A 10,132-nucleotide genomic window follows, 5' to 3' on the forward strand; every position below is an offset into this window, starting at 1 on the left:
TAACCTAACCTAACCTAACCTAACCTAACCTAACCTAACCTAACCTAACCTAACCTAACCTAACCTAACCTAACCTAACCTAACCTAACCTAACCTAACCTAACCTAACCTAACCTAACCTAACCTAACCTAACCTAACCTAACCTAACCTAACCTAACCTAACCTAACCTAACCTAACCTAACCTAACCTAACCTAACCTAACCTAACCTAACCTAACCTAACCTAACCTAACCTAACCTAACCTAACCTAACCTAACCTAACCTAACCTAACCTAACCTAACCTAACCTAACCTAACCTAACCTAACCTAACCTAACCTAACCTAACCTAACCTAACCTAACCTAACCTAACCTAACCTAACCTAACCTAACCTAACCTAACCTAACCTAACCTAACCTAACCTAACCTAACCTAACCTAACCTAACCTAACCTAACCTAACCTAACCTAACCTAACCTAACCTAACCTAACCTAACCTAACCTAACCTAACCTAACCTAACCTAACCTAACCTAACCTAACCTAACCTAACCTAACCTAACCTAACCTAACCTAACCTAACCTAACCTAACCTAACCTAACCTAACCTAACCTAACCTAACCTAACCTAACCTAACCTAACCTAACCTAACCTAACCTAACCTAACCTAACCTAACCTAACCTAACCTAACCTAACCTAACCTAACCTAACCTAACCTAACCTAACCTAACCTAACCTAACCTAACCTAACCTAACCTAACCTAACCTAACCTAACCTAACCTAACCTAACCTAACCTAACCTAACCTAACCTAACCTAACCTAACCTAACCTAACCTAACCTAACCTAACCTAACCTAACCTAACCTAACCTAACCTAACCTAACCTAACCTAACCTAACCTAACCTAACCTAACCTAACCTAACCTAACCTAACCTAACCTAACCTAACCTAACCTAACCTAACCTAACCTAACCTAACCTAACCTAACCTAACCTAACCTAACCTAACCTAACCTAACCTAACCTAACCTAACCTAACCTAACCTAACCTAACCTAACCTAACCTAACCTAACCTAACCTAACCTAACCTAACCTAACCTAACCTAACCTAACCTAACCTAACCTAACCTAACCTAACCTAACCTAACCTAACCTAACCTAACCTAACCTAACCTAACCTAACCTAACCTAACCTAACCTAACCTAACCTAACCTAACCTAACCTAACCTAACCTAACCTAACCTAACCTAACCTAACCTAACCTAACCTAACCTAACCTAACCTAACCTAACCTAACCTAACCTAACCTAACCTAACCTAACCTAACCTAACCTAACCTAACCTAACCTAACCTAACCTAACCTAACCTAACCTAACCTAACCTAACCTAACCTAACCTAACCTAACCTAACCTAACCTAACCTAACCTAACCTAACCTAACCTAACCTAACCTAACCTAACCTAACCTAACCTAACCTAACCTAACCTAACCTAACCTAACCTAACCTAACCTAACCTAACCTAACCTAACCTAACCTAACCTAACCTAACCTAACCTAACCTAACCTAACCTAACCTAACCTAACCTAACCTAACCTAACCTAACCTAACCTAACCTAACCTAACCTAACCTAACCTAACCTAACCTAACCTAACCTAACCTAACCTAACCTAACCTAACCTAACCTAACCTAACCTAACCTAACCTAACCTAACCTAACCTAACCTAACCTAACCTAACCTAACCTAACCTAACCTAACCTAACCTAACCTAACCTAACCTAACCTAACCTAACCTAACCTAACCTAACCTAACCTAACCTAACCTAACCTAACCTAACCTAACCTAACCTAACCTAACCTAACCTAACCTAACCTAACCTAACCTAACCTAACCTAACCTAACCTAACCTAACCTAACCTAACCTAACCTAACCTAACCTAACCTAACCTAACCTAACCTAACCTAACCTAACCTAACCTAACCTAACCTAACCTAACCTAACCTAACCTAACCTAACCTAACCTAACCTAACCTAACCTAACCTAACCTAACCTAACCTAACCTAACCTAACCTAACCTAACCTAACCTAACCTAACCTAACCTAACCTAACCTAACCTAACCTAACCTAACCTAACCTAACCTAACCTAACCTAACCTAACCTAACCTAACCTAACCTAACCTAACCTAACCTAACCTAACCTAACCTAACCTAACCTAACCTAACCTAACCTAACCTAACCTAACCTAACCTAACCTAACCTAACCTAACCTAACCTAACCTAACCTAACCTAACCTAACCTAACCTAACCTAACCTAACCTAACCTAACCTAACCTAACCTAACCTAACCTAACCTAACCTAACCTAACCTAACCTAACCTAACCTAACCTAACCTAACCTAACCTAACCTAACCTAACCTAACCTAACCTAACCTAACCTAACCTAACCTAACCTAACCTAACCTAACCTAACCTAACCTAACCTAACCTAACCTAACCTAACCTAACCTAACCTAACCTAACCTAACCTAACCTAACCTAACCTAACCTAACCTAACCTAACCTAACCTAACCTAACCTAACCTAACCTAACCTAACCTAACCTAACCTAACCTAACCTAACCTAACCTAACCTAACCTAACCTAACCTAACCTAACCTAACCTAACCTAACCTAACCTAACCTAACCTAACCTAACCTAACCTAACCTAACCTAACCTAACCTAACCTAACCTAACCTAACCTAACCTAACCTAACCTAACCTAACCTAACCTAACCTAACCTAACCTAACCTAACCTAACCTAACCTAACCTAACCTAACCTAACCTAACCTAACCTAACCTAACCTAACCTAACCTAACCTAACCTAACCTAACCTAACCTAACCTAACCTAACCTAACCTAACCTAACCTAACCTAACCTAACCTAACCTAACCTAACCTAACCTAACCTAACCTAACCTAACCTAACCTAACCTAACCTAACCTAACCTAACCTAACCTAACCTAACCTAACCTAACCTAACCTAACCTAACCTAACCTAACCTAACCTAACCTAACCTAACCTAACCTAACCTAACCTAACCTAACCTAACCTAACCTAACCTAACCTAACCTAACCTAACCTAACCTAACCTAACCTAACCTAACCTAACCTAACCTAACCTAACCTAACCTAACCTAACCTAACCTAACCTAACCTAACCTAACCTAACCTAACCTAACCTAACCTAACCTAACCTAACCTAACCTAACCTAACCTAACCTAACCTAACCTAACCTAACCTAACCTAACCTAACCTAACCTAACCTAACCTAACCTAACCTAACCTAACCTAACCTAACCTAACCTAACCTAACCTAACCTAACCTAACCTAACCTAACCTAACCTAACCTAACCTAACCTAACCTAACCTAACCTAACCTAACCTAACCTAACCTAACCTAACCTAACCTAACCTAACCTAACCTAACCTAACCTAACCTAACCTAACCTAACCTAACCTAACCTAACCTAACCTAACCTAACCTAACCTAACCTAACCTAACCTAACCTAACCTAACCTAACCTAACCTAACCTAACCTAACCTAACCTAACCTAACCTAACCTAACCTAACCTAACCTAACCTAACCTAACCTAACCTAACCTAACCTAACCTAACCTAACCTAACCTAACCTAACCTAACCTAACCTAACCTAACCTAACCTAACCTAACCTAACCTAACCTAACCTAACCTAACCTAACCTAACCTAACCTAACCTAACCTAACCTAACCTAACCTAACCTAACCTAACCTAACCTAACCTAACCTAACCTAACCTAACCTAACCTAACCTAACCTAACCTAACCTAACCTAACCTAACCTAACCTAACCTAACCTAACCTAACCTAACCTAACCTAACCTAACCTAACCTAACCTAACCTAACCTAACCTAACCTAACCTAACCTAACCTAACCTAACCTAACCTAACCTAACCTAACCTAACCTAACCTAACCTAACCTAACCTAACCTAACCTAACCTAACCTAACCTAACCTAACCTAACCTAACCTAACCTAACCTAACCTAACCTAACCTAACCTAACCTAACCTAACCTAACCTAACCTAACCTAACCTAACCTAACCTAACCTAACCTAACCTAACCTAACCTAACCTAACCTAACCTAACCTAACCTAACCTAACCTAACCTAACCTAACCTAACCTAACCTAACCTAACCTAACCTAACCTAACCTAACCTAACCTAACCTAACCTAACCTAACCTAACCTAACCTAACCTAACCTAACCTAACCTAACCTAACCTAACCTAACCTAACCTAACCTAACCTAACCTAACCTAACCTAACCTAACCTAACCTAACCTAACCTAACCTAACCTAACCTAACCTAACCTAACCTAACCTAACCTAACCTAACCTAACCTAACCTAACCTAACCTAACCTAACCTAACCTAACCTAACCTAACCTAACCTAACCTAACCTAACCTAACCTAACCTAACCTAACCTAACCTAACCTAACCTAACCTAACCTAACCTAACCTAACCTAACCTAACCTAACCTAACCTAACCTAACCTAACCTAACCTAACCTAACCTAACCTAACCTAACCTAACCTAACCTAACCTAACCTAACCTAACCTAACCTAACCTAACCTAACCTAACCTAACCTAACCTAACCTAACCTAACCTAACCTAACCTAACCTAACCTAACCTAACCTAACCTAACCTAACCTAACCTAACCTAACCTAACCTAACCTAACCTAACCTAACCTAACCTAACCTAACCTAACCTAACCTAACCTAACCTAACCTAACCTAACCTAACCTAACCTAACCTAACCTAACCTAACCTAACCTAACCTAACCTAACCTAACCTAACCTAACCTAACCTAACCTAACCTAACCTAACCTAACCTAACCTAACCTAACCTAACCTAACCTAACCTAACCTAACCTAACCTAACCTAACCTAACCTAACCTAACCTAACCTAACCTAACCTAACCTAACCTAACCTAACCTAACCTAACCTAACCTAACCTAACCTAACCTAACCTAACCTAACCTAACCTAACCTAACCTAACCTAACCTAACCTAACCTAACCTAACCTAACCTAACCTAACCTAACCTAACCTAACCTAACCTAACCTAACCTAACCTAACCTAACCTAACCTAACCTAACCTAACCTAACCTAACCTAACCTAACCTAACCTAACCTAACCTAACCTAACCTAACCTAACCTAACCTAACCTAACCTAACCTAACCTAACCTAACCTAACCTAACCTAACCTAACCTAACCTAACCTAACCTAACCTAACCTAACCTAACCTAACCTAACCTAACCTAACCTAACCTAACCTAACCTAACCTAACCTAACCTAACCTAACCTAACCTAACCTAACCTAACCTAACCTAACCTAACCTAACCTAACCTAACCTAACCTAACCTAACCTAACCTAACCTAACCTAACCTAACCTAACCTAACCTAACCTAACCTAACCTAACCTAACCTAACCTAACCTAACCTAACCTAACCTAACCTAACCTAACCTAACCTAACCTAACCTAACCTAACCTAACCTAACCTAACCTAACCTAACCTAACCTAACCTAACCTAACCTAACCTAACCTAACCTAACCTAACCTAACCTAACCTAACCTAACCTAACCTAACCTAACCTAACCTAACCTAACCTAACCTAACCTAACCTAACCTAACCTAACCTAACCTAACCTAACCTAACCTAACCTAACCTAACCTAACCTAACCTAACCTAACCTAACCTAACCTAACCTAACCTAACCTAACCTAACCTAACCTAACCTAACCTAACCTAACCTAACCTAACCTAACCTAACCTAACCTAACCTAACCTAACCTAACCTAACCTAACCTAACCTAACCTAACCTAACCTAACCTAACCTAACCTAACCTAACCTAACCTAACCTAACCTAACCTAACCTAACCTAACCTAACCTAACCTAACCTAACCTAACCTAACCTAACCTAACCTAACCTAACCTAACCTAACCTAACCTAACCTAACCTAACCTAACCTAACCTAACCTAACCTAACCTAACCTAACCTAACCTAACCTAACCTAACCTAACCTAACCTAACCTAACCTAACCTAACCTAACCTAACCTAACCTAACCTAACCTAACCTAACCTAACCTAACCTAACCTAACCTAACCTAACCTAACCTAACCTAACCTAACCTAACCTAACCTAACCTAACCTAACCTAACCTAACCTAACCTAACCTAACCTAACCTAACCTAACCTAACCTAACCTAACCTAACCTAACCTAACCTAACCTAACCTAACCTAACCTAACCTAACCTAACCTAACCTAACCTAACCTAACCTAACCTAACCTAACCTAACCTAACCTAACCTAACCTAACCTAACCTAACCTAACCTAACCTAACCTAACCTAACCTAACCTAACCTAACCTAACCTAACCTAACCTAACCTAACCTAACCTAACCTAACCTAACCTAACCTAACCTAACCTAACCTAACCTAACCTAACCTAACCTAACCTAACCTAACCTAACCTAACCTAACCTAACCTAACCTAACCTAACCTAACCTAACCTAACCTAACCTAACCTAACCTAACCTAACCTAACCTAACCTAACCTAACCTAACCTAACCTAACCTAACCTAACCTAACCTAACCTAACCTAACCTAACCTAACCTAACCTAACCTAACCTAACCTAACCTAACCTAACCTAACCTAACCTAACCTAACCTAACCTAACCTAACCTAACCTAACCTAACCTAACCTAACCTAACCTAACCTAACCTAACCTAACCTAACCTAACCTAACCTAACCTAACCTAACCTAACCTAACCTAACCTAACCTAACCTAACCTAACCTAACCTAACCTAACCTAACCTAACCTAACCTAACCTAACCTAACCTAACCTAACCTAACCTAACCTAACCTAACCTAACCTAACCTAACCTAACCTAACCTAACCTAACCTAACCTAACCTAACCTAACCTAACCTAACCTAACCTAACCTAACCTAACCTAACCTAACCTAACCTAACCTAACCTAACCTAACCTAACCTAACCTAACCTAACCTAACCTAACCTAACCTAACCTAACCTAACCTAACCTAACCTAACCTAACCTAACCTAACCTAACCTAACCTAACCTAACCTAACCTAACCTAACCTAACCTAACCTAACCTAACCTAACCTAACCTAACCTAACCTAACCTAACCTAACCTAACCTAACCTAACCTAACCTAACCTAACCTAACCTAACCTAACCTAACCTAACCTAACCTAACCTAACCTAACCTAACCTAACCTAACCTAACCTAACCTAACCTAACCTAACCTAACCTAACCTAACCTAACCTAACCTAACCTAACCTAACCTAACCTAACCTAACCTAACCTAACCTAACCTAACCTAACCTAACCTAACCTAACCTAACCTAACCTAACCTAACCTAACCTAACCTAACCTAACCTAACCTAACCTAACCTAACCTAACCTAACCTAACCTAACCTAACCTAACCTAACCTAACCTAACCTAACCTAACCTAACCTAACCTAACCTAACCTAACCTAACCTAACCTAACCTAACCTAACCTAACCTAACCTAACCTAACCTAACCTAACCTAACCTAACCTAACCTAACCTAACCTAACCTAACCTAACCTAACCTAACCTAACCTAACCTAACCTAACCTAACCTAACCTAACCTAACCTAACCTAACCTAACCTAACCTAACCTAACCTAACCTAACCTAACCTAACCTAACCTAACCTAACCTAACCTAACCTAACCTAACCTAACCTAACCTAACCTAACCTAACCTAACCTAACCTAACCTAACCTAACCTAACCTAACCTAACCTAACCTAACCTAACCTAACCTAACCTAACCTAACCTAACCTAACCTAACCTAACCTAACCTAACCTAACCTAACCTAACCTAACCTAACCTAACCTAACCTAACCTAACCTAACCTAACCTAACCTAACCTAACCTAACCTAACCTAACCTAACCTAACCTAACCTAACCTAACCTAACCTAACCTAACCTAACCTAACCTAACCTAACCTAACCTAACCTAACCTAACCTAACCTAACCTAACCTAACCTAACCTAACCTAACCTAACCTAACCTAACCTAACCTAACCTAACCTAACCTAACCTAACCTAACCTAACCTAACCTAACCTAACCTAACCTAACCTAACCTAACCTAACCTAACCTAACCTAACCTAACCTAACCTAACCTAACCTAACCTAACCTAACCTAACCTAACCTAACCTAACCTAACCTAACCTAACCTAACCTAACCTAACCTAACCTAACCTAACCTAACCTAACCTAACCTAACCTAACCTAACCTAACCTAACCTAACCTAACCTAACCTAACCTAACCTAACCTAACCTAACCTAACCTAACCTAACCTAACCTAACCTAACCTAACCTAACCTAACCTAACCTAACCTAACCTAACCTAACCTAACCTAACCTAACCTAACCTAACCTAACCTAACCTAACCTAACCTAACCTAACCTAACCTAACCTAACCTAACCTAACCTAACCTAACCTAACCTAACCTAACCTAACCTAACCTAACCTAACCTAACCTAACCTAACCTAACCTAACCTAACCTAACCTAACCTAACCTAACCTAACCTAACCTAACCTAACCTAACCTAACCTAACCTAACCTAACCTAACCTAACCTAACCTAACCTAACCTAACCTAACCTAACCTAACCTAACCTAACCTAACCTAACCTAACCTAACCTAACCTAACCTAACCTAACCTAACCTAACCTAACCTAACCTAACCTAACCTAACCTAACCTAACCTAACCTAACCTAACCTAACCTAACCTAACCTAACCTAACCTAACCTAACCTAACCTAACCTAACCTAACCTAACCTAACCTAACCTAACCTAACCTAACCTAACCTAACCTAACCTAACCTAACCTAACCTAACCTAACCTAACCTAACCTAACCTAACCTAACCTAACCTAACCTAACCTAACCTAACCTAACCTAACCTAACCTAACCTAACCTAACCTAACCTAACCTAACCTAACCTAACCTAACCTAACCTAACCTAACCTAACCTAACCTAACCTAACCTAACCTAACCTAACCTAACCTAACCTAACCTAACCTAACCTAACCTAACCTAACCTAACCTAACCTAACCTAACCTAACCTAACCTAACCTAACCTAACCTAACCTAACCTAACCTAACCTAACCTAACCTAACCTAACCTAACCTAACCGAGACATTAAAAATTAGTCACAAGGCAAAAAGACGATTCAAAGTGACTGACATACCAAGCAATTCATTAGTGAAATCAGTCTTTGTTGACTACTCCAAAGCCTTTCAGTTTGTCGACCTCAGTATACTGTTAGGAAAAAGTGCATTATTAAGACATTATTAGTGGTTGTATCACGGTATTTTATAATAGACTTATAACTAGTTTCCCCTGAAAATCTTTCGTTTTCTATCATTCTCCCATTATACACGCCTGAGCCCTGACAGAGACCCAGAGAAATGTAAACAGGCACGAGTCAGACTTGATATAGGGCTGAATTTGTTGCTTTTCAGAGAGGGGCAGTTGGTCTGTACATGCGTGAGGTGGCGAGGGCCGTGTCCAGGGGGCGGCTAGTAGCGTGTGCCACCATGGAAATATGTACAGACATAAAGAAGACGCCCTCAAGAAAGGTAAGGCCGGTTCCAGCTTTTATTTTTATTTATTTATTTCCATCCCGGCCTGGGACCCCCGTTTCCCGGGCCCTGAGGTGTTGGGGGACGGCCCGGGGGTGCTGTGTGCCCGTGAGTGTACCAGGTGCTCAAGCTTATACAAAACAAGGAAAGTTTGAAGCATTTTTAGAGGGGCAGTCGGTCTGTACATGCGTGTACATTAATTTTGAGGTGTTCCTTGTCATCCCCTGTCACTCCTGCCTGCCTCTGCCACCTCTACCAATCCCTGTCAAGCTCTGCCAAGCCCTTTGTCACCTCTCAAGTAATGAGGTGGCTTGAGATGTGAG

General features: G+C 40.5%; 1 long non-coding RNA gene across 1 annotated transcript in view; it reads left to right on the forward strand.

The window, feature by feature from the left end:
- Window positions 1–9,701: 9,701 nt before the first annotated feature.
- LOC135099584 (uncharacterized) overlaps window positions 9,702–10,132 on the forward strand; it is a 22,607-nt gene continuing 22,176 nt past the window's right edge. Inside the window, exon 1 of the long non-coding RNA XR_010268155.1 lies at window positions 9,702–9,806. This is a non-coding gene — a long non-coding RNA (uncharacterized LOC135099584). The remainder of the gene's footprint in view (window positions 9,807–10,132) is intronic.

This window comes from Scylla paramamosain, unplaced genomic scaffold (assembly GCF_035594125.1).
Source record: "Scylla paramamosain isolate STU-SP2022 unplaced genomic scaffold, ASM3559412v1 Contig150, whole genome shotgun sequence".
Classification (NCBI taxonomy): Eukaryota; Metazoa; Arthropoda; class Malacostraca; order Decapoda; family Portunidae; genus Scylla; species Scylla paramamosain.